The sequence below is a fragment of the Hyla sarda genome, chromosome 2 (assembly GCF_029499605.1).
Source record: "Hyla sarda isolate aHylSar1 chromosome 2, aHylSar1.hap1, whole genome shotgun sequence".
NCBI classification, from domain to species: domain Eukaryota; kingdom Metazoa; phylum Chordata; class Amphibia; order Anura; family Hylidae; genus Hyla; species Hyla sarda.
In genome coordinates, this window is record NC_079190.1 from 28139673 (window position 1) to 28161517 (window position 21845).

Below are 21845 nucleotides of genomic sequence, written 5' to 3' on the forward strand. Positions count from 1 at the left end.
CTTTATAACTTTCTGGCACCAGTTGATTTGACAACATTTTTTTTCCTCCGGAGTACCCCTTTAAAGTAATGTTTCAACCATATGCAATAGTAAATTGTTGATAAAGTAGCAATTTAAACCAAAAGTTGCAGATTCTCTGTCTTCATTGGCCATTTGCGCAAATGCTTTGGTAAATGTTCCCTATCAGCCTTAAAGGGGTACTCCGGTGGAAAACATTTTATTTATTTATTTTTTAAATCAACTAGTGCCAGAAAGTTAAATCTGTAAATTACTTCTATTAAAAAAAAATATTTGTCCTTCCAGTACTTATTAGCAGCTGTATGCTACAGAGGAAATTCTTTTCTTTTTGAATTTATTTTTTGTCTTGTCCACAGTGCTCTCTGCTGACACCTGATGTCCGTATCAGGAACTGTCCAGAGCAGGAGAAAATCCCCATAGCAAACCTATGCCACTCTGGACAGTTCCTGACAAGGACAGAGGTGTCAGCATAGAGCACTGTGGACAAGACAAAAAATAAATTAAAAAAGAAAATAATTTCCTCTGTAGCATACAGCTGCTAATAAGTATTGGAAGGATTAAGATTTTTAAATAGAAGTAATTTACAAATCTGTTTAACTTTCTGGCACCAGTTCATAAAAAAAGAAAAAAAAAGTTTTCCACCGGAGTACCCCTTTAAGATAGCAGAATGTTTCCATAGTGATAAGGACAGTCTTTCCCAACCAGGGTGCCTCCAGCTGTTGAAAAACCACAACTTTCAGCATGCCCAGACAGCCTTTGGCTGTCCGGGCATGCTGGGAGTTGTAGTTTTGCAACAGCTGGAGGCACCCTGGTTGGGAAACACTAAGTAAGACACTACTCCAAAGGAGTTCCCTTATCTGGGAAACAATAAAGGTGTATGGGGCACTATTGTACCCTGGTATGCCTGCAATTTCTTATATGGCGTCATAATCGAGGATGCGTTCAAACGTTGCTTTTTTTTTTAACTGGAATATTGTAGTTTTTTTTCAAATTTTTCCCAAAACTGTGGCAAAATTTTTGCGGTTCCTATTGGGACCAAACAAAATAGAAGGGATATCCAGGATTGGAAAAACTAAACTGCAATACCACACAACTCAGGTTGTGTGTGTTATTGCAGTTTAGTTTAGTTGAAGTGTAATACCACACATAACCTGAGGACAGGAGTGGCGCTGTTTAAAAAAAACATTTGCTCTGTTTTTCTATTTCTGGATAAACCCTATATTTCTATAGCACATCCTCAGAAGCAGGAGACTAGTTACTATGATGTCTCCCATACACTACACATACAGATGATCCTGTTCCCCTATATCACTATAGCACATCCTCAAAAGCAGGAGACTAGCTGCTATGATGTCTCCCATACACTATACATACAGAGGATCCTGTTCACCTATATTTCCATAGCACATCCTCAGAAGCAGGAAACTTTCAACTGTGATGTCTCCCATACACAGAGGATCCCTTATATCTCTATAGCACACTCTCAGAAGACATTATAGAGCAGTACTGAGCAGTGTAAGTGGTGTGACTCAAGTCCTGGGGTGAGAGACGTATAGTTGACTCTTTGCAGTCACTCTGTGTTTCTCTCTCTGCTTCTGCTCTCTAAACTCATTCCCCCTTACATCTCACTCGTTACCCCACCCTTCATTATAAATGTGTATTGACAGCATGTAATCAAATCTCTCAGTGAGCTATTAGTGCTATTAAAAATCCCACAGCAAATTACACCCGTGTGAACAGACCCTCAGGGAATGTTCACACATGCATATGTTGCTGCTGATTTTATATTGCAGATTTTGACATGGACTTACTAGCAGAAAATCTTCTGTAGAAACAATGCTGCAGAAAATCAGTAGCAATACAGGGTACAGTCAGGGTGCATTCACACATGCCTATTTTGGTAAAAAAAAAAAAAATTCTGCCGCTGATTTTCTGCTGCATGTTTTTTCATTGACAAATTCCTAATGTATACATGGACCCTTAGGGGTATATTACGTACTGTATACTCAGGTTTTATGATGTGTTCAGTTATTTATTCGCAGCATAAAATCTGCAGAATAAAATACACAGCATAAATTATGATGCACAGCATAAAATCCTCAGCATAAAATACACAGCATGAAGTCTGCATAGTATACAGTACGCATGACACAGGCCCTAAATAAGGATATGAACTAATTAAAAAAAAGGGAATAAACAAAATTGTAAAATAAAAGTAATCTATAAATATAAATACAAAAGTTGCCAATACCAAAAAATCCAACGCAAACACACATTTCAAAACAGGAACAAAAGGCTACACACAGCGACAGCAAAAAAATAACCATAAAGGTCAAAAAAGCTGTAAAAGCCAATAAAAAAAAGTTCATCCTAATTCATCCTATATCAGAGATCTTCACACTGCCGTCTCCAGTGACTGTCTGGGCCCTTATATAGTGGAAACTGTGGACCTCCAGATGTTACAAAATGACAACTCCCAGCGTGCCCAGACAACTATCCAGCAATGCTGGGCATTGTAGTTTGCAACATCTGGATATCCACAGTTTGGAGACCACTAATACAGTGCAAACTGTGGCCCTCCAGATGTTGCAACACCACATCTCCCAGCATGCCCCAGTTTGGTTTTGCAAGATCTGGATGTCCACAGTTTTATAGTGCAAATTGTGGACCTCCAGATGTTGCAGATGGGCATGCTGGGAGTTGTAGTTTTGCAACATCTGAAGGTCCACCGTTTGGAGCCCACCGATACAGAACCTCCAGATGCTGCAAAACTGCAACTCCCAGCATGCTCGGACATCCAACGGCTGTCTGGGCATCCTGGGAGTTTTAGTCTTGCAACATCTGGAGGGGCACAGTTTGGAGACCACTGATATAGTGCAATTAGGATGAACATTGGCTGTCCGGACATGCTGAGAGTTGTAGTTTTGCAACATTTGGAGGTGCACTGTTTGGAGCCCACTGATACAGTGCAAACTGTGAACCTCCAGATGTTGCAAAACTACAACTCCCAGCATGCCAGACATCCAACGGGTATCTGGGCATCCTGGGAGTTTTAGTTTTGCAACATCTGGGGGGGCACAGTTTGGAGACCACTGATATAGTGCAATTAGGATGAACATTGGCTGTCTGGGCATGCTGGTCCTTGTAGTTTTGCAACATCTGGAGGTGCACAGTTTGGAGACCGCTGATATAGTGCAAACTGAGAGTTGTAGTTTTGCAACATCTGAAGGTGCACTGTTTGGAGCCCACCGATACAGAACCTCCAGATGTTGCCAAACTGCAACTCCCAGCATGCCAGACATCCAACGGGTGTCTGGGCATCCTGGGAGTTTTAATCTTGCAACATCTGCAGGGGCACAGTTTGGAGACCACTGATATAGTACAATTAGGATGAACATTGGCTGTCCGGGCATGCTGAGAGTTGTAGTTTTGCAACATTTTGGTGGTCCACCATTGGGAGACCACTGATATAGTGCAAATTGTGAACCTCCAGGCGTTGCGCTTGTAGTTTTGCAACATCTGGAGGGGCACAGTTTGGAGACCACTGATATAGTGCAAACTGAGAGTTGTAGTTTTGCAACATCTGGAGGTGCACCGTTTGGATACAGGTATCTCTCTGGATCCGTCTCCGCTTCCTTTCTCTTGTTGCTCCCAGAACACAAAAAATAATAAAATACAAATAAATAAAAGTGCGATACAATAAGTCTCAGGAAGAAGAGAGAGAAAGAGCTGAGGAGAGCGAGAGAGGGAGGAATAGAGCAAAGACAAAACCCAGGCAGGCAGGCGAGCAGGCAGGGTTCCCCAGTAGGCTGCGCTGTGATTAGTGGGCTGGGAATTCTCTCTTAGCAGAGAGGCTGGGATAGATAGGATCAGGTTCCCAGTCCATAGGCAGCCACAGCACAGGGCTGGATGTGTGAGCGGAGCTGGGAGGCAGCATGCTACTACTACTCCTCTGATCCCTGTCCTTCCTACTCCACATGGATACCAACCGGGAGCCCGCAGCACATCTGTCCATCCGCCAGCGCCTGCACCGGTTAGTGCCATTGTCATTGTCCCTTATTGTCTTTTGTCTATTGTGTCATTCTGCCTGAACGTTTTTTAGGGCAGAAGTTGCTGCTACCTTGCCTGAAAGTTTGTGCCTGTGTGAACTAAGGACAAGGCGTAAAGATTTGGGGGGGGGGGGGGGTCGGATTTATATCCAATACCCATCAGGTTCACCGGTGCACGGGTCACGTTGCGATGGCAGGACTGGGACCGAATCGACGCGTTCGGCTCTGCTACATCTGGCAGGTGTTTGCCGCTGCATGCGAGAAAAAAAAAAAAAAAAGGGGGACGGCGTCGGTCGTTCTGCCCCTGTAGGATGCAAATGCAACGCGTGAGATATGCAAAAGCGTGGCATAGGTGCCCGCCACCCGCCGTCGTGATGTCATGTAACGCTATGGTATGTGAATGACCCCTGTCTATGGCTTCCTATAGTGAACGCACGTGGTTTTGCGTTACATGACAGATGACAACAACAGCAAAATCTGTTTTGTTTTGTTTAAAAAAAAAAAAACGTAATTTTATTTTATTTTTATTTATTTTTTTGCAGTGCTGCAGGGGTTAAATCCCATTACGGTGCCGCTGCCGGTAATGATGGCCGCTCTATTCTTTTTTTTTTTTTTTTACAATTGTGCCCGAAGCGCTGCAGAGCCGTCCGGTAGGAAAATGCGTTTTCACGGCTAAGAGTCGGCTCCGTCAGAGAGCGACCCCCCACCCCCCACCCCCAACCCCCCCGGCCTGATGGGAAAGTTTCCTCGGTCTGGTGGGTGACTGATCGCTGTCGCTGGGACCATATTACCCGTCAGGATTGTTCGTTCGCAGAAAGGCAGATGGATTTAGGGAATTCAGGATAAAAAAGAAAAAGAAAAAATTATTTGGGGAGGGTAGGAGTAAAATCTGAATCCGTGAGGTGTGCCCGCAGGGGGTCGTTGGCACGGTGTATCTCCCATTCCCTTATTCCCAAACTAAGTCATAAAACAGTGTTTCCCAAACAGTGCGCCCCCAGCTGTTGCAAAACTACAACTCCCAGCATGCCCGGACAGCCTTCGGCTGTCCGGGCATGCTGGGAGTTGTAGTTTTGCAACAGCTGGAGGCACACTGGCTGGGAAACACTGTCCTTAAAAATAGATAGCAAACGCTTTATTAGAGTGTAAATCTTCATATAATACTATCGGATATAGAATATTCTATAAGTAACACAATGAGGACCCCATCAATATTAGTAATATTATAAATCAGTATAAAATAACATATAAATCTACATTGCTATGTCTGGTTTGATATTCTATCATTTTGCACTGGGCACGTGTCAGTCTCTACTGCGGTTCTTGCATTCTATTCAGTGTTTTGTATTTCATTATATACTACTATATATATATATATATATATATATATATATATATATACATATATATATACATATATATATATATATATATATATATATATACATATATATATATATATATATTTGTAATATATAGGCATATATATATATATATATATATATATAATAGTAGTATATAGGCATATATATGTATAATAGTAGTATATAGGCATATATATGTATAATAGTAGTATATAGGCATATATATGTATAATAGTAGTATATAGGCATATATATATATATATATATATATATATATAATAGTAGTATATAGGCATATATATGTATAATAGTAGTATATAGGCATATATATGTATAATAGTAGTATATAGGCATATATATGTATAATAGTAGTATATAGGCATATATATGTATATTAGTAGTATATAGGCATATATATGTATAATAGTAGTATATAAGGATATATATGTATATTAGTAGTATATAGGTGTGTATATATATATATATATATATATATATATATATGCCTATATACTACTAATATATATATATATATATATATATGCCTATATACTACTAATATATATATATATATATATATATATATATATATATATATATATATATGCCTATATACTACTATTATACATATATATGCCTATATACTACTATTATACATATATATGCCTATATACTACTATTATATATATGCCTATATACTACTAATATACATATATATGCCTATACACTACTATTATATATATATATATATATATATATGCCTATATACTACTATTATGTGTATATATATATATATATATATATATATATATATATATATGCCTATATACTACTATTATACATATATATATATATATATATATATATATATATATATATATATGCCTACATACTACTATTATACATATATATGCCTATATACTACTATTATACATATATATGCCTATATACTACTATTATACATATATATGCCTTTATACTACTATTATACATATATATGCCTATATACTACTATTATACATATATATATGCCTATATACTACTATTATACATATATATGCCTATATACTACTATTATACATATATATGCCTATATACTACTATTATATATATATACCTGTGTGTGTGTGTCCTAAGTAACACAAAGATGTCCCCACCAATATAGGTAGTGTATATATCACCAGCCTGCAGGGACGGGCACAGACATTTTGGGGGGCAGGGGCTCAAGTAATAAACAAAAAAGGGCACTTAAAGGGGTACTCCCATGGAAAACTTTTTTTTTTAAATCATCTGGTGCCAGAAAGTTAAACAGATCTGTAAATCACTTCTATTAAAAAATATTAATCCTTCCAGTACTTATTAGAGGCTGTATACTAAAGAGAAATCCAAAGAAGAAATACATTTCCTCTGATGTCATGACCACAGTGCTCTCTGCTGACCTCTGCTGTCCATTTTAGGAACTGTCCAGAGCAGGAGAAAATCCCCATAGCAAACATATGCTGCTCTGGACAGTTCCTAAAATGGACAGCAGAGGTCAGCAGAGAGCACTGTGGACATGACATCAGAGGAAATGTATTTCTTTTTTGGATTTCTCTTTAGTATACAGCCCCTAATAAGTACTGGAAGGATTAATATTTTTTCATAGAGGTTATTTACAAATCTGTTTAACTTTATGGCACCAGTTGATTAAAAAAAAAAAAGTTTTGCACGGTAGTGCCCCTTTAATTGTGTGTTGCATGCCTGTACTGTGACATCACTGTGTGCATTATTCCTGTACTGTGACATCACTGTGTGCATTATTCCTGTACTGTGACATCACTGTGTGTATAATCCCTGTACTGTGACATCACTGTGTGCATTATCCCTGTACTGTGACATCACTGTGTGTATTATCCCTGTACTGTGACATCACTGTGTGTATTATCCCTGTACTGTGACATCACTGTGTGTATTATCCCTGTACTGTGACATCACTGTGTGCATTATCCCTGTACTGTGACATCACTGTGTGTATTATCCCTGTACTGTGACATCACTGTGTGTATTATCCCAGTACTGTGACATCACTGTGTGTATTATCCCTGTACTGTGACATCACTGTGTATTATCCCTGTACTATGACATCACTGTGTATAATCCCTGTACTGTGACATCACTGTGTGCATTATCCCTGTACTGTGACATCACTGTGTGTATTATCCCTGTACTGTGACATCACTGTGTGTATTATCCCTGTACTGTGACATCACTGTGTGTATTATCCCTGTACTGTGACATCACTGTGTGCATTATCCCTGTACTATGATATCACTGTGTATATTATCCCTGTACTGTGACATCACTGTGTGTATTATCCCTGTACTGTGACATCACTGTGTGTATTATCCCTGTACTGTGACATCACTGTGTGTATTATCCCTGTACTGTGACATCACTATGTGTATTATCCCTGTACTGTGACATCACTGTGTGCATTATCCCTGTACTATGATATCACTGTGTATATTATCCTTGTACTGTGACATCAGTGTGTGTATAATCCCTGTACTATGACATCACTGTGTGTATTATCCCTGTACTGTGACATCACTGTGTGTATTATCCCTGTACTGTGACATCACTGTGTGTATTATCCCTGTACTGTGACATCACTGTGTGTATTATCCATGTACTATGACATCACTGTGTGTATTATCCCTGTACTGTGACATCACTGTGTATTATCCCTGTACTGTAACATCACTGTGTATTATCCCTGTACTGTGACATCACTGTGTGTATTATCCCTGTACTGTGACATCACTGTGTATTATCCCTGTACTGTGACATCACTGTGTGTATTATCCCTGTACTGTGACATCACTGTGTATATTATCCCTGTACTGTGACATCACTGTGTATTATCCCTGTACTGTGACATCACTGTGTGTATTATCCTTGTACTGTGACATCACTGTGTATTATCCCTATATTGTGACATCACTGTGTGTATTATCCCTGTACTGTGACATCACTATGTATATTATTCCTGTAGTGTGACATCACTGTGTATAATCCCTGTACTGTGACATCACTGTGTGTATTATCCCTGTACTGTGACATCACTGTGTATAATCCCTGTACTGTGACATCACTGTGTATAATCCCTGTACTGTGACATCACTGTGTGTATTATCCCTGTACTGTGACATCAGTGCGTGTTATCCCTGTACTGTGACATCACTTTGTGTATTATCCCTGTACTGTGACATCACTGTGTATAATCCCTGTACTGTGACATCACTGTGTGTATTATCCCTGTACTGTGACATCACTGTGTGTATAATCCCTGTACTGTGACATCACTGTGTGTATTATCTCTGTACTGTGACATCGCTGTGTGTATTATCCCTGTACTGTGACATCACTGTGTGTATTATCCCTGTACTGTGACATCAGTGTGTATTATCCCTGTACTGTGACATCACTGTGTATTATCCCTGTACTGTGACATCACTGTGTATTATCCCTGTACTGTGACATCACTGTGTATTATCCCTGTACTGTGACATCCCTGTGTATTATCCCTGTACTGTGACATCACTGTGTATTATCCCTGTACTGTGACATCACTGTGTATTATCCCTGTACTGTGACATCCCTGTGTATATTATCTCTGTACTGTGACATCACTGTGTGTATTATCCCTGTACTGTGACATCAGTGTGTATTATCCCTGTACTGTGACATCACTGTGTATTATCCCTGTACTGTGACATCACTGTGTATTATCCCTGTACTGTGACATCACTGTGTATTATCCCTGTACTGTGACATCCCTGTGTATTATCCCTGTACTGTGACATCCCTGTGTATTATCCCTGTACTGTGACATCACTGTGTATTATCCCTGTACTGTGACATCCCTGTGTATATTATCTCTGTACTGTGACATCACTGTGTGTATTATCCCTGTACTGTGACATCACTGTGTGTATTATCCCTGTACTGTGACATCAGTGTGTGCGTTATTCCTGCACTGTGACATCACTGTGTGCATTATTCCTGTACTGTGACATCACTGTGTGTATTATCCCTGTACTGTGACATCACTGTGTGTATTATCCCTGTACTGTGACATCAGTGTGTGCATTATTCCTGCACTGTGACATCACTGTGTGCATTATCCCTGTACTGTGACATCAGTGTGTGCATTATTCTTGCACTGTGACATCACTGTGTGCATTATTCCTGTACTGTGACATCACTGTGTGCATTATTCCTGCAATGTGGCATTACTGATTGCGTTTTTGCCAATATTTTACTGTGATTGTGTGCAAATTGCTGCAAAATGCAATATTATACCATCAAAGGACAAGTGTAAAAAAAAGGGGTACTCTGCTGGAAAACATTTTTTTTTTTTTTTTTAATTCAACTTATTCCAGAAAGTTAAACAGATTGGCAAATTACTTCTATTTAAAAATCTTAATCCTCCCAGTACTTATCAGCTGCTGTATGCTCCACTGGAAGTTCTTTTCTTTTTGGATTTCTTTTCTGTCTGACCACAGTGCTCTCTGCTGACACCTCTGTCTGTGTCAGGAACTGTGCAGAGCAGTAGCAAATCCCCATAGCAAACCTCTCCTGCTCTGGACAGTTCCTGACATGGACATAGATGTCAGCAGAGAGCACTGTGGTCAGACAGAAAGGAAATCCAAAAAGAAAATAACTTCCTGTGGAGCATACAGCAGCTGATAAGTACTGAAAGGGTTAAGATTTTTAATAGAAGTAATTAACAAACCTGTATAACTTTCTGGCATCAGTTGATTAGAAAATAATTGTTTTCCACTGGAGTACCCCTTTAATTTTGCGCTGGGCACGTGTCAGTCTCTACTGCAGTTCTTGCATTCTATTCATGAATCAGACAGCTCAGGATGAACATAGTCATAGGGGAGGATACAGATAGATAGCAAACATTTTACTTCATTGTAATTATTTATATATTACTATTGTATATAGCAGTGGTCTCCAACCTGCGGACCTCCAGGTGTTGCAAAACTACAACTCCCAGCATGCCCGGACAGCCAACGGCTGTCCGGGCATGTTGGGAGTTGTAGTTTTGCAACATCTGGAGGTCCACAGGTTGGAGACCACTGCTATATAGAATATCCTTAAAGGGGTACTCCACTGGAAAGCATTTTTTTTAATTGACTGGTGCCAGAAAGTTAAACAGATTTGTAAATTACTTCTATTAAAAAATCTTAATCCTTCCAGTACTTATCAGCTGCTGTATGATCCACAGGAAGTTATTTTCTGTTTGAATTTCCTTCCTGCCTGATACAGTTCTCTCTGCTGAAATCTCTGTCCATTTTAGGAACTGTCCAGAGTAGGAACTGATAAGTAGTTCCTGAAATGGACAGAGGTGTCAGCAGAGAGCACTGGGGTCAGACTGGAAAGAAATTAAAAAAGAAAAGAACTTCTTCTGTAGTATACAGCAGCTGATAAGTTCTGGAAGGATTAAGATTTTTTAATAGAAGTAATTTACAAATCTGTTCATCTTTCTGGCACCAGTTGATTTAAAAAAAATATATGTTTTTCCAGTGGAGTACCCCTTTAAAGTAACACAATGAGGTTCCCACCAATATTAGAGATGTATAGGATAACCTATAAATCTGCATTGCTATTTCTTCTTATATATCTCCTAATATTGCACTGGGCACGTGTCAGTCTCTACTGCAGTTTTTGCATTCTGTTCATGAATCAGACAGCTCAGGATGAACATAGTCATAGGGGAGGATACAGATAGGAGGGAGTTGTAATTTTGCAACAGCTGGAGGCACCCTGGTTTGGTAACACTGCTTTTGATCATGCAATCGATTATGACTGCTTATACCTCTCCTTACTTTGCATGTGTAAGACTCCACTGCAGTTCTTGCATTATATTCATGAATCAGGAGGCTCAGGATGAACTGCAGTATAGCTCATTCATAGAAGTACAGCAATACATCTTATGTATAGATTTGAATGATTATGGCTGCTTTTACCTCTCCTTATTTTGCGCTTTACCTTTGTCAGTGTCTACTGCAGTTTTCGCATTGTATTCATGAAACAGAAGGCTCAGGATGAACATTTCTAAAGGGTTTTCGTAGAGAGGGTAGAGCACAGACATATAATTCTGCCTTGTTATGAACGCTTATGCCTCTTCTCATCTTGTGCTATGCATGTGTCAGTCTCTACTTCCATTCTTGCATTATATTCATGAATCAGGAGGCCCAGGATGAACAGCAGCATAGCTCTTTCATAGATGAGGATATCCAACAGTACATGAGAGATATATATATATATATATATATATATATATATAATTCTGCATTGTTATATCTGCTCATACTTCTCTTCACTTTGCATGTGTCAGTCCCTACTGCAATCCTTGCATTACCTTCATGAATCAGGAGGCTCAGGATGAACAGCAGTATAGCTCTTTCATAGATAGGGAAGTGCTGCAATGCCTGCTATGTACACCTCTACCTTGTCATATCTGCTTATATCCCTTCTCATTTCGCACGTGTCAGTCCCTTCTGCCGTTCTTGCATTATATTCATGAACCAGGAAGATTAGGATGAACAGCAGTATAGCTCCTATATAGATAGGGAAGTGTTGCAATGCATTTTCTACATAACTTCACTGCTATGACCACTTATACCCCTCCTCATTTTGCATGTGTCATTCACTACTGCTCCTCTTGCATTATGTTCATGAACCAGGAAGCTCAGGATTGGCAGCAGTATAGCTTTAATAGATAGGGAAGTGTTGCAATGCCTGCAATAAATACAGCATAACTGTGCATTATTATATTATATCTGCTTATACCCCTCCTCATTCAGTTTTTGTCAGTCCATACTGCCATTTTTGCATTATATTCATGTATCAGGGGGCTCAGGATGAACAGCAATATAGCTCTTTCACAGATAGGAGTGCTGTAATGCATATATATATATATATATATATATATATATATATATATATATATATATATATGTCTGTTTAGTCTGTGCCAGTCCCAACTGCCTCCTTGCATTAAATTCATGAATCAGGGGGCTCAGGATGAACAGCAATATAGCTCTTTCACAGATAGGAGTGTTGTAATGCATATATATATATATATATATATATATATATATATATATATATATGTGTATATATGTGAAATTATATCTGTTAAGTCTGTGCCAGTCCCTACTGCCATTCTTGCATTATATTCATGAATCAGGGGGCTCAGGATGAACAGCAATATAGCTCTTTCACAGATAGGAGTGCTGTAAAGCATATATATATATATATATATATATATATATATATATATATATATATATATATATAAATATATATATATATATAATTATATCTGGTTAGGCCCCTTCTCATTTTTCTCCAGTCCCTACTGCCATTCTTGCAATATATTCATGAATCAGGGGGGATGCCGAGGAGTTAATGCATCATTTCAGTCTTTTTGTGTCTTATTTTTTTCATTTTTTTACTTTTTTTTTTTCTTTTTTATGCAACGTGAAGCAAAAAACTGCTGTGTGCGCCTCTCTGGGACTTCATTGAATCCAATGCTTCACCCATGTTACGCCGAGAGTTGACAGAAATTCAAGAGGATTAGGAGATGACTTTGGAAGCTTGCCCCATGTGCCACAATGCCCTGCAATGTTTTTTTTTTTTTTGTGATGGGCTCCGGGAGGGGGCGAGATGGTTGTCTGCGGCCTAGCCATTGTGCTAACAATGCATTGCTGTCTAGTCGTAACAGTTGCCCCTTTAATGGGCATTCGGAGATGAAGGGGGGAGCACAAACTTTAGTCTTCTACCAGGTCATTAACTCCCATTCTTGGTTCCCTTACACAAAGACGTCACATCTCCCATTAATTCCTCCCGCGCTTTGATTCCCTGTAAGAGAACCGATGGCCTCATGGAATGTGTGAACTTTCCCAAACAGGAGGGAGCCTCAGGCTGTTGCAAAACTACAACTCCCAGCATGCCCGGACAGCCAACGGCTGTCCAGGCATGCTGAGAGTTGTAGTTTTGCAACAACTGGAGGCACCCTGGTTAGAAAACGCAGTTGACCATGCAGGATCATGAATGGGATAATTAAATAGTTCGGACAATTCCGCACGCGGCGATACCAAACATGTTTATTTTTATTTATTTTCAATTTTTGGGTGAAAATTTTAAATATTAAGAAGGTGTGGATTTCCTGTAAATGATTCTGATAATATGCATGCCACCTGTGACCCCGGTGGGCATCTCTGGCTGCTTGTTATTCTTTGCCATCTTGCACCATGAATATTACATTTCCCAACAGCCATTGCAGCTCTTTTATCACCGCCGTCCAACTCCCTCTCTGAGAGCAGCCCCCACTCTCTTGGTCTCAGCAGCAGAGAGAAGACAGAGGTTCAGTGTCTGATTGGCTGAGGTTATAAACACACATCCCAGCTCTCGACACTAAAGGAAGGATGACTCGTCAGTGCAGGGCAGAAACCATGTGGTCTTTGTCTCTCAGGAGGGTGGGGGCTGGTTTCAGAGAGGGACTTAGAGACGCAGTGGATGGCTGGATGATGTATTTTCCTCACACCTCACTCCCTGCAGTTGTAGTTTTCCAACAGCTGGAGGCATCCTAGTTAAAAAAAAATACTGCTATAGATGATCAAGAGGAGACAACATTATAAAGGAGTTATGGTTGTAGTCGTTTACGCCATTGATCGTGCAAGATCATGATTAGGATAATTAAATAGTACGGACAATTCCGCACGCGTCGATACCAAATATGTTTATTTTTTACTTATTTTAATTTTTTGGGTGAAAAATAAAAATATTAAGAAGGGGTGAATTTTTTATATTATTATTTGTAAAAATGTTTTATTTTTTAAACTTTTTTTTTAGAACCCCTATGGGATTCTTATAAGCAATCACATGACCTGTAAATGATTCTGCTTGATCTGCATGGCACCTGTGGCCCCTGTGGGCAACACTCTGGCTGATTGTTATTCTTTGCCATTCTGCAGCATGAATACCACTTTTCCCAGCAGCCATTGCAACTCTCCTCTCACTGCCGTCAAACTCCCTCTCTGAGAGCAGCCCCATCTTCCTGGTCTAAGTAGCAGAGAGAGGTTCAGTGTCTGATTGTCTGAGACTGCACACACCTCCCAGCTCTCAGCACTAAAGGAAGGATGAGTCATCAGTGCTGGGCAGAAACCATGTGGTCTTTGTCTCTCAGTAGGGTGGGGGCTGCTCTCAGAGAGGGATTTGGACACAGTGGATGGCTGGATGATGTATTTTCCTCACTCCCTGCATGTAAGTGACAACTGAAAGAGGGGAAACTGCTCTATATAGCTAATGAATGATATTTAGAATTAATAGTTCATGTAAGAGTAAGAATCCAATGGCCCTCGCAACATGGATGCAGATTCATATTTATTTACTCAGGATACATATACATGGAGGGAGCAGACAGATCGGAACATTTAGAATTAATCGGTTGGTGAGAGGAAAGGATTGGCTATGGGTTTAGTTCCCCAGAGTACCCCTTTAACTAACGGGTCCAATCATTGTAAACACAGTGCCATACAATACTGAAATTAAAACATTCATACAATGAACAAATCAAAGTGGCAAAAAAGCCATCCTGTGCTCAAAATAGTATTATACAGTGTACAAATGTACAAATAGTAATGTCATACAGTGCTCAAATAATAGTTCCATACTATGCTCAAACACCAGTGTTATATAGAATACAAATACCGATAATAGTGCCATAGAGTGCTTCAATAATAATATACAGTATATAAATAATAATGTCATAGAGTGCTCAAGTAATAATGCCCTACTGTGCTCAAATAACAGTGCTATACAGTATACAAATAATGATGTCATAACACGCTCAAATAATAGTTACATACTATGCTTAAACACCAGTGTTATATAGAATACAAATAATAATGCCATAGAGTGCTTCTGTAATAATGCCATACTGTGCTCAAATAACAGTGCTATACAGTATACAAACAATGATGTCATAACATGCTCAAATAATAGTTCCATACTATGCTCAAACACCAGTGTTATATAGAATACAAATAATAGTGCCATAGAGTGATTTAATAATAGTGGCATACTATGCTCAAATAGCTCTACTATACAGTATACAAATAATAATGCCACACAGTGCTCAAATAATAGTTCCATACTATGCTCAAGTACCAGTGCTATACAGTGTACAAATAATAATGTCATAGAGTGCTCAAGTAATAATGCCATACTGTGCTCAAATAAGAGTGCTATACAGTATACAAATAATGATCTCATAACACGCTCAAATAATAGTTCCATACTATGCTCAAACACCATTGTTATATAGCATACAAATAATAGTGCCATAGAGTGATTTAATAATAGTGGCATACTATGCTCAAATAGCTCTACTATACAGTATACAAATAATAATGCCACACAGTGCTCAAATAATAGTTCCATACTATGCTCAAGTACCAGTGCTATACAGTGTACAAATAATAATGTCATAGAGTGCTCAAGTAATAATGCCATACTGTGCTCAAATAAGAGTGCTATACAGTATACAAATAATGATCTCATAACACGCTCAAATAATAGTTCCATACTATGCTCAAACACCATTGTTATATAGCATACAAATAATAGTGCCATAGAGTGCTTCAATAATATCAAATAACAGTGCTATATACAGTATATAAGTAATAATGCCATAGAGTGCTCAAGTAATAATGCCTTACTATGCTCAAACACCTTTTTGATATAGCAAATAATAATGCCATAGAGTGCTTTTAACAATAGTGTCATACTATGCTCAAATAGCTCTACTATACAGTATACAAATAATAATGCCACACAGCGCTAAAATAATAGTTCCATACTATGCTTAAACACCAGTGTTATATAGAATACAAATAATGGTGCCATAGAGTGCTTCAATAATGATGTCATACTATGATCAAATAACAGTGCGATACAGTATACAAATAATAACGCCATATAGAAATAATAACACCATACTGTGATCATATAATAGTGTTATACAGAATAGAAATAATTCCACCTATGGCTATAAAGACTGAAAAATGTACAATGCAATAGGAGAAACAGTAAAACATAGTGTTTCCCAACCAGGGGGCCTCCAGCTGTTGCAAAACTACAACTCCCAGCATGCCCGGACAGCCGGAGGCTGTCTGGGTATGCTGGGAGTTGTAGTTTTGCAACAGCTGGAAGCGCCCCCAGTTGGGAAGCACTGGAATAGGAGAAAGCACACTAATACTTAGCGGGGAATCCGTTACATGGTCGGGCGAAAATGCGCTTTTTATTTATTTATTTTTAAATTCGAATTTAAACTAAAAGCCTTTTGTCGCCCGTTAATCGTTTTCCCGGCCGCTGCCAAGAAAAACAACTTCTCTCGCTCTTTTCACAGGCAGTTTCTACGGTTACGCGGCGTAATTCAGAGAAGAGAATGCAAGGAGAGATCTGGTAACAGGACGAGTTTTCTCTCCCCCCCCCCCCCCCCCTTATTAATGTCCTATAGAGGCAGCTCTGGGGGGGCCAGGCAGACAATGGAGGATGGTGTGAAGGCTCGGCCCGGGATAGGCCGCTGTGGGGAGTAGGATGCCCGGCGTAGGGTGAACGCACCTGCACTGGACTGTGGCAATAGTGCTGTATAGTGCTTCAATAATAATGCCATACCATGCTGAAATAAGAGTGCTATACGGTATACAAATAATAATGGCATACAGTGCTCAATTACTTATGCTGCACTGTGCGCCGATAACAATGCTATAAGTAGATGAATACTAATGCCATAGTGTGCGCAAATAACAGTGCTATACGGTATACAAATAGTACCGCCATATAGTGCTCAAATAATTAGGCCTCTCTGTGCTCCTATAACAATGCTATAAGTAGCCAAATACTAATGCCATAGTGTGCGCAAATAACAGTGCTATACGGTATACAAATAGTACCGCCATATAGTGCTCAAATAATTATGCCTCTCTGTGCTCCTATAACGATGCTATAAGTAGCCAAATACTAATGCCATAGTGTGCGCAAATAACAGTGCTATACGGTATACAAATAGTACCGCCATATAGTGCTCAAATAATTGTGCCTCTCTGTGCTCCTATAACAATGCTATAAGTAGCCAAATACTAATGCCATAGTGTGCACAAATAACAGTGCTAAATGGTATACAAATAGTACCGCCATATGGTGCTCAAATAATTATGCCTCTCTGTGCTCCTATAACGATGCTATAAGTAGCAAAATACTAATGCCATAGTGTGCGCAAATAACAGTGCTATACGGTATACAAATAGTACCGCCATATAGTGCTCAAATAATTATGCCTCTCTGTGCTCCTATAACAATGCTATAAGTAGCCAAATACTAATGCCATAGTGTGCGCAAATAACAGTGCTAAATGGTATACAAATAGTACCGCCATATGGTGCTCAAATAATTATGCCTCTCTGTGCTCCTATAATGATGCTATAAGTAGCCAAATACTAATGCCATAGTGTGCGCAAATAACAGTGCTATACGGTATACAAATAGTACCGCCATATAGTGCTCAAATAATTATGCCTCTCTGTGCTCCTATAACAATGCTATAAGTAGCCAAATAATAATGCCATAGTGTGCGCAAATAACAGTGCTAAATGGTATACAAATAGTACCGCCATATGGTGCTCAAATAATTATGCCTCTCTGTGCTCCTATAACGATGCTATAAGTAGTCAAATACTAATGCCATAGTGTGCGCAAATAACAGTGCTAAACGGTATACAAATAGTACCGCCATATGGTGCTCAAATAATTATGCCTCACTGTGCTCCTATAACAATGCTGTACAGTATACAAATGCTAATGCCATACTATGCGCAAATAACAGTGCTATGATGTATACAAATAGTACCACCATAGAGTGCTCAAATAATTATGCCGCACTGTGCTCCTATAACAATGCTGTACAATAGACAAATAATAATGCCATATTGTGCGCTAATAACAGTGCTATACAGTATACAAATAGTACTGCTATATAGTGCTCAAATTATGCCTCACTGTGTTCCTATAACAATGCTGTACAATGTACAAATACTAATGCCCTACTGTGCGAATATAACAGTGCTGTACAGTATACAAATAGTACCGCCATATAGTGCTCAAATAATTATGCCTCACTGTGCTCCTATAACAATGCTGCACAGTATACAAATAATAATGCTATACTGTGCACAATAACAGTGCTATACAGTATACAAATAGTACCGCCATACAGTGCTCAAATGATTATGCTGCAGTGTTCTCCAATCAAAATGCTATACAGTATACAAATAATAATGCCATACTATATCCAAATAACAGTGCTACGCAGTATACGAATTAAGAGCTCGTATAGTGCTCAAAGAATAATGCCATACTGTGCACAAATAAGAGTGATAAACAGCATACAAATAGTACCGCCATACAGTGCTCAAATAATTATGCCTCACTGTGCTCCTATAACAATGCTGTACAGTAGACAAATAATAATGCGATACTGTGCGCAAATAACAGTGCTATACAGTATACCAATAGTACCGCCATATAGTGCTCAAATTATGCCTCTCTGTGCTGCTATAACAATGCTGTACAGTAGGCAAATAATAATGCGATACTGTGCGCAAATAACAGTGCTATACAGTATACCAATAGTACCGCCATATAGTGCTCAAATTATGCCTCACTGTGCTCCTATAACAATGCTGTACAGTAGGCAAATAATAATGCGATACTGTGCGCAAATAACAGTGCTATACAGTATACCAATAGTACCGCCATATAGTGCTCAAATTATGCCTCACTGTGCTGCTATAACAATGCTGTACAGTATACAAATACTAATGCCATACTGTGCGAATATAACAGTGCTATACAGTATAAAAATAGTACCACCATATAGTGCTCAAATAATTATGCCTCAATGTGCTCCTATAACAATGCTGCACAGTATACAAATAATAATGCTATACTGTGCGCAATAACAATGCTATACAGTATACAAATAGTACCGCCATACAGTGCTCAAATGATTATGCTGCAGTGTTCTCCAATCAAAATGCTATACAGTATACAAATAATAATGCCATACTATATCCAAATAACAGAGCTACGCAGTATACGAATTAAGAGCTCGTATAGTGCTCAAAGAATAATGCCATACTGTGCACAAATAAGAGTGCTAAACAGCATACAAATAGTACCGCCATTCAGTGCTCAAATATTTATGCCTCACTGTGCTCCTATAACAATGCTGCACAGTATACAAATAATAATGTCATACTGTACCCAAATAACAGTGCTACGAAGTATACAAATTAAGAGCTCATATAGTGCTCAAAGAATAATGCTATGCTGTGCACAAATAACAGTGCTAAACAGCATACAATAGTAATGTCATACAGTGCCCAAATAATGATGATATACAGTTAAAAAATAATAATGCCATACTTTACTCAAAAAATGCCATACTATGCTCAAATAACAGTGCTATACAGTTTACAAATATGGCCATACAGAGCTGAAATCATTATCCCGCACTGGGCTCCAATAACAATGCTATACAGTGTACAAATAATGATGCCATACTGTGCCCAAATCACAGTGCTATACAATATCTATATATATATATTATAAACTCATATAGTGCTTAAAGAATAATGCCATGCCGTGCTCAAATAAGAGTGCTATACAGTGTACATTAATAATGCCATACAGTATGCAAATAATGGTGATACACAGTTAACAAATAATAATGACATACTTTATACAAAAAATGCTGTACTATGCTTAAAGGGGTATTCCATGAAAAAAAAACTTTTGTAAATTAATTTTAAAAAATCTTAATCCTTTCAATAATTATCAGCTGCTGAAGTTGAGTTGTTGTTTTCTGTCTGACAACAGTGCTCTCTGCTGACATCTCTGCTTGTCTCGGGAACTGCACAGAGTAGAAGAGGTTTGCTATGGGGATTTGCTTCTAAACTGGGCGGTCCCGAGACAGGTGTAATCAGAGAGCACTTAGACAGAAAAGAACAACTCAACTTCAGCAGCTCATAAGTACTGAAAGGATTAAGATTTTTTAATAGAAGTAATTTACAAATCTATTTAACTTTCTGGAGCCAGTTGGTATATAAAAAATAGTTTTTTCCTGGATAACCCCTTTAAAGAACAGTGCTGAACAGTATACAAAGAGTACCGCCATACAGTTCTCAAATAAGTATGCTTCCTATTCTGCAATAACAGTGCTTTAAGTATACAAATATTAATGTCATACTACCATATTGTGCCTAAATAACAGTGCTATACAGTGTACAAATATTAAACAAAAAAAATCATGCTACACGGTGCTCAATTAAAAGTGTTATACAGTATACAATAATAATGCCATACAGTGCTCAAATAATAGCAATATACAGTCAACAAATAATAATGCCATACAGTGCACAAATAATGGTGATATACAGTCAAGAAATAATAATGCCATACAGTGCTCAAATAATAGTGGTATACAGTCAAGAAATAATAATGCCATACAGTGCTCAAATAATAGTGGTATACAGTCAAGAAATAATAATGCCATACAGTGCACAAATAATAGTGATATACAGCCTGAGCCAACAAATAATAATACCATACAGTGCTCAAATAATAGTGATATATAGTCAACAAATAATAATGCCATACAGTGCGCAAATAAAAGTGATATACAGTCTAGAAATAATGATGCCATACAGTGCGCAAATAATAGCAACATACAGTCAAGAAATAATAATGCCATACAGTGCGCAAATAATAGTGATATACAGTCAAGAAATAATAATGACATACAGTGCGCAAATAATAGTGATATACAGTCAAGAAATAATAATGCCATACAGTGCTCAAATAATCATCATATACAGTCAACAAATAATGCCATACAGTGCACAAATAATAGTGATGTACAGTCAACAAATAATAATGCCATACAGTGCGCAAATAATAGTGATATACAGCCTCAGCCAACAAATAATAATGCCATACAGTGCTCAAATAATAGTGATATACAGTCAACAAATAATAATGACATACAGTGCACAAATAATAGTGATATACAGTTAAAGGGGTTCTCCGGTGAAAACCTTTTTTCTTTTAAATCAACTGGTGGCAGAAAGTTAAACATAATTGTAAATAACTTCTATAAAAAAATCTTAATCCTTCCAGTACTTATTAGCTGCTGAATGCTACAGAGGAAATTACTTTCTTTTTGGAACACTGATGACATCACGAGCACAGTGCTCTCTGCTGACATCTCTGTCCCTTTTAGCAACCATGCATAGCA

General features: G+C 38.3%; 1 protein-coding gene across 1 annotated transcript in view; it reads left to right on the plus strand.

Annotated features, from left to right (window-relative positions):
- The first annotated feature begins 3894 nt into the window (after positions 1-3894).
- Positions 3895-21845, plus strand: part of FAT3 (FAT atypical cadherin 3) — a 671890-nt gene continuing 653939 nt past the window's right edge. Inside the window, exon 1 of the mRNA XM_056561437.1 lies at positions 3895-4051. The gene's annotated coding sequence lies outside the window, so the exon portion shown is untranslated. The remainder of the gene's footprint in view (positions 4052-21845) is intronic.